At 42.1% G+C, this 5,569-nt stretch overlaps 1 long non-coding RNA gene across 6 annotated transcripts in view; it reads right to left on the bottom strand.

Moving 5' to 3' along the window:
* The window catches only part of LOC119274715, an 8,239-nt gene extending 8,028 nt beyond the window's left edge, over nucleotides 1-211 (bottom strand). For all 6 annotated transcript variants that reach the window (XR_005135289.1, XR_005135293.1, XR_005135290.1 and 3 more), the window contains exon 1: nucleotides 11-211. This is a non-coding gene — a long non-coding RNA (uncharacterized LOC119274715). The remainder of the gene's footprint in view (nucleotides 1-10) is intronic.
* Nucleotides 212-5,569: the final 5,358 nt, after the last annotated feature.

Genomic DNA, 5,569 nt, shown 5'->3' with positions numbered 1-5,569 from the left:
GGGCACATACCCTGATGCCCTCCCTGGGCACGAGCACTTGGTCGGAGAAGGGGGCGGCGGCGGCGAAGCCGAAGCGTGAGGATGCGGAGGAGTTGGCCATGTCCTCGCGCCTCCGCGGATCCCGTGTGCTCCCGACTCCGCCGGCTAGTCGGGGTTCAGCGGCGAGCGGCGAAGAGGACCGGAAGCCGCACCTCGTCTGCGGGGAATTTTTTGAGATGTCTACAGCGGAGACTCTGGAGACAGGTTGAGAGACGACATTTTGACAGGTGGGACCGCGCGGTCATATCTTTTTCCTTTTCAAACTACTTGTCTTTAATTATTGGTTTTCTTAATAAATTCCTTTACGACATGTTCGTGTCAAATGGTTCCAAGATGAGGAACAAGAGTGACATGATCTGTTTTTCCATAACACGACCATTAAATTCACTGTTTTTCTTTTCCAAAATTATTCCAATATAGTATTAATAAGACGTAACAGTAGTTCACATATCCATATCCATATGTATATAGAAGGTACAAAAAAGATTACAATCACATCTAGTGATCACCTAGCAACGATTACAAACACCAGAGAAAGCCGAAAAAGCATCAATGCATGATCTTCATTGCCCCTACCTCATGTCCACCATAACAGCTCCTAACAGAGAGAAATAACTAACAGATCCATCCAACTAGTATAAAAAACGTCTTACATTTTAAAATGGAGGAAGTAGTATGCAACACTTTTGTTTTCGTTGTTGAAATACTAATAGTACTATTAACTATAGTTACGATACTTGGGCAGTTGGACTAAACAAACAACCCACCTTATATATTTATACAGCAGGAGTATTATTATTTAGCTAGCTAGCACTAGTATTTTAGGCGGCAGAGCGTACTCACACACACACATGTATATATATATGACGTGGGAGAATGGGAATTCGATTGATCAGTTCAGAGCTTGACGGTGAGCGCGAAACCACCCACTCCCACCATGACGAGAAGGAGGACCACGCCGAACCGCAGCAGGCCATTGGCGAACGCGAGGACGCGGCCGCGGTCATCATCCTCATCCTGGGCGCCGGAGCGGCGGGGAAGCCGGTAGGCAAAGGTCATCTCGATGGCCACGATGGCGAGAATGGCGGCGAGGACGCCGTAGTAGGCGGTACTGTGGCCGCCGAACACGGGGCCCCTGGCCGGCTGGAACAGCCCGGCGCTCACGTCCGCGGCCAGGGTAAGACAGCTCACTGCCCACAGCGCACGCGCGAGCTGAACTTGGATCAACGGCGCCGGTGTGCTGCCTGCTGCTGCGAGCTCCGCGATGTGGCCTAAGCCTTCCATTTCCATGTCTACGGTGGTGGTGGTGGCGTCGACTTGGAAGCCTGCTGCGGTGGACATGCTGGCTCAGTTCAGCACAGCAGAGGAGAGGAGGACTGGGATTGTTGAGAGTTACGTTGGGACATTTATACTAGTTTCAACAAATACTTCGCGGACGCGAGTTGGCAGGAGAGCAGGGAAGGGAGGCGGGATGGCGATGGCGACGGCATACATAGGCAAGAGCGACCTTGGTACCATCGCAACTGCAAGTTGAATTGTCGCGGTTCGAGTTTAGCTCCTCGCCAGGCACCCTATCGAAATAGGCTTACGCCCCGCTATATTGATATAGCAACCACCCGATACGAGAGAAAGCGATCTCGCCAGGCACCCTGAAAACGTCAAACACGATCTGCCCACTAATCTAACCAAATAAAAATAGAGGAAGCGATCGCTTTAGGAAGTGGGCCGGATAGCCTTTTTTTTTAATGGAACAGCAAAACCCTTATTCACCACAAACGTTTACACGATAGTACAAAGGCGTTCAGGAGGAGGGGAAGAAAACCACACATGACGGCCAGACTCAACGAAGTGGTGTGGCCTGTGCGAGCTGTGCGCCTGCATAAGGCCCCCAAATTGGGTTCGAATTCCTGTATAATTTTTTAAAAAAAAACATGTATTATTTTTCCTTTTTTTTAGCATCTTGTATTATTATTCCTTTTCTTAGGATTCCTGTATTATTATTCCCTTTTTTCAAGAGAGAACAACACACTTTATTTCATATCATAATGTTTTGACGAATACAAAGGTGGTCCGGAGGACTGTTGAGCCACACATGATGGCTGATACCTACTGTAGTTGCCATCCTCTCTAAATCATGTGCCCCGCCATTACTAGCGTGTTGCTCGTGAACTCACAGCTAAGGAAACTCAACTTCCTCTCATGTATATCATTTAAGATCATGCAATATTCTTCTGTATTATTATTCCTAGAAGATCTCTATTCCGAAAAAGCAGGTGGACATCATTTCAGTTTCAGGCCTGCGTTTGCCTCTCCAGTTTAATTTGGGCCTCTTGGACCTGGCCATCTCGCAACGATCCTTTGTTCATTGTCCCGAATTGGATCGATCTAAAAAATGAAATAATGGGAATTGTTACCCCTTGCGTTAGTCCCGCAAGAGTCACTTTCTTGACATACGAGCGCGTCAAATGGTGTGTCCTGTCGCTGCCACCTGTTGTGTGTATATGCCAGCAAGCAAAGGGGGATCTTCTATTTAGCATGGTTGGGGAACCAGCCAACGCGCAACCCCTCCCCCTACGCGTGCTTTCGGCCAGCCTATATATGGGAAAGAGCGCTCCAGTTCTTTTTTGTTTTTCCTTTTTGTTTCATTCCTTTGTGCTTTTTTCATTCCAATAATGTTCAAGAATCCCAAATTTAAAAAATGGTCAGGATTTAAAAACAGTTTTGAAATTTTAAAAAGTTCACATCTTTGAAAACATGTTGCGAATATCAAAATTCCATGATTTTAAAAAATATTCTCCGATTTAAAAAAAGGTTCATTAATTTGACAAATGTTCAAGAATTCAAAATAAAATTGTTCATCATTTCAAAACAGTATTTACGAATTTAAAAAAATCTTGGACATCAGAAACTATTTATGGATTTAAATAGTGTTCTCGGAATTATTTAAATGTTCATGTATTAAAAAATATTCACTTATTTAAATAGTGTTCTCGGATTTTTAAAAATGCGCAAATTTGAAAAACAATTCATGGTTCTACAAAGTGTTCAAATTTAAAAAAAACCATTTGCTATTACAAATATTCACAAGTTAAAAAAATTCGATGAATTAAAAAAATGTTCACATAAATGTAAAAATGTTGACCAATATGAAAAAATGTTCCAGTGACCATTTCCTTTGCAGTAGAAGCACTCAGTTTCAGGCTTTGGTTCAGCTTTGAGCTTCTTGCGGGAGTGACAACTTGCTTGCCATTCTACATGAAGTTCCCATTCTTTCCCTTTGCTCTTTTCTTGAAACTAGTGGTCTTGTTAATCAACACTTGATGCTCTTTCTTGATTTCTACCTTCATCGATTTCATCATCATGAAAAACTCGGGAAATGTTTCGTCATCCCTTGCATACTATAGTTCACCACGAAGTTCTAATAACTTGATGATGGTGACTAGAGAACTCTGTCAATCACTATCTTATCTGGAAGATTAACTCCCACTTGATTCAAGCGATCGTAGTACCCAGACAATCTGAGCACATGCTCACTAGTTGAGCAATTCTCCTCCATCTTTTAGCTATAGAACTTGTTGCAGACTTCATATCTCTCAACTCGAATATTTGCTTGAAATATTAACTTCAACTCCTGGAACATCTCATATGGTCCATGACGTTCAAAACGTTTTTGAAGTCCCGATTCTAAGCTGTTAAGCATGGTGCACTTAACTATCAAGTAGTCATCATATTGAGCTAGCCAAACATTCATAACGTCTGCATCTACTCCTGCAATAGGTCTGTCACCTAGCGGTGCATCAAGGACATAATTCTTCTGTGCAGCAATGAGGATAAACCTCAGATCACGGACCCAGTCCACATCATTGCTACTATCATTTTTCAACTTAGTTTTCTCTAGGAACACATATAAAACATAGGGAAGTAACAACACGAGCTATTGATCTACAACATAACTTGCAAAATACTACCAGGACTAAGTTCATGATAAATTAAAGTTCAATTAATCATATTACTTAAGAACTCCCACTTAGATAGACATCTCTCTGATCATCTAAGTGATCACGTGATCCAAATCAACTAAACCATAACCGATCATCACGTGAAATGGAGTAGTTTTCAATGGTGAACATCACTATGTTGATCATATCTACTATATGATTCACGCTCGACCTTTCGGTCTCCAGTATTCCAAGGCCATATCTTCATATGCTAGGCTCGTCAAGTTTAACCCGAGTATTCTGCGTGTGCAAAATTGGCTTGCACCCGTTGTAGATGAACGTAGAGCTTATCACACCTGATCATCACATGGTGTCTTGGTACGACGAACTTTGGCAACGGTGCATACTCAGGAAAAACAATTCTACCTTGAAATTTAGTGAGAGATCATCTTATAATGCTACCGTCAATCAAAGCAAAATAAGATGCATAAAGGATAAACATCACATGCAATCAATATAAGTGATATGATATGGCCATCAACATCTTGTGCTTGTGATCTCCATCTCCGAAGCACCGTCATGATCACCATCGTTACCGCCGCGACACCTTGATCTCCAACGTAGCATCGTTGTCGTCTCGCCAACTATTACTTCTACGACTATCGCTACCGCTTAGTGATATAGTAAAGCAATTACAGGGCGATTGCATTGCATACAATAAAGCGACAACCATATGGCTCCTGCGTAATTGCATACAATAAAGCGACAAATAAAAAAATAAAAAAAATAAAAAAAATGTTCACATAATTGTAAAAATATTCCCAAAAAATCTTCACCTATTTGAACTAATGTTCGTGAATTAATGTTCATGCCATGCGGGCCAAACAGTAAAAGCGGGCAACCAAATAGGCTGAATTCTTCCCACACGGGCCTGGTTGAGCCTCATACAGGCAACCAAACACGCCCTAAATGAATAACTTAGGAATAGGAAAACATAAAAATCTGACAGGAGTGCAAGTCCGGAAACTTGGAATACTTGCCTAGGCAAATATAGGACATATGGTGTGAGCAACAGGAATAGCAAGTTGGCAAGATTAATGTTAAAAGTCCAAGTCATTTATCTATTGAGTCACGATAAAGTGCAAGAAGACTTTCATCAGTTTTTTACTCAAGCAACATCCTTCTTAATTTGCCTCCATATGGTTTCTCAAGTCCCTATAAAAAAAGCCTCCTCATTCTCAGCATGTGGAACATCAAGATCCTCGAGAAAGTAAATACACAAGCAATGAACAATCCATCCATGAGCTACCAACATCATGCCACTAATAGTATGAAACTGTACTGCACAAGAATATGCCAATACCTGGTATGGAATTCTCAGCATTTCCTCTTCATCTTCAAACTGTAAAAGAATTGTAAATTAGAATTATTTCATTCACCTTTTAACCGATTCATTTGATTATCATTCCGGGCCTATAGCCACTCCAGGATGGCAACAATCAGGCGACCAGTTCGTCTCTGTAACGATCATTAAGTATAGGCGTTATCAGTAACGGCTGCACCTTTACTGTCTCATTGAACCCTTGCATAAT

The sequence above is a fragment of the Triticum dicoccoides genome, chromosome 3B, assembly GCF_002162155.2.
Source record: "Triticum dicoccoides isolate Atlit2015 ecotype Zavitan chromosome 3B, WEW_v2.0, whole genome shotgun sequence".
Lineage (NCBI taxonomy): Eukaryota > Viridiplantae > Streptophyta > Magnoliopsida > Poales > Poaceae > Triticum > Triticum dicoccoides.
This window is presented reverse-complemented; position numbering and strand designations above follow the sequence as displayed.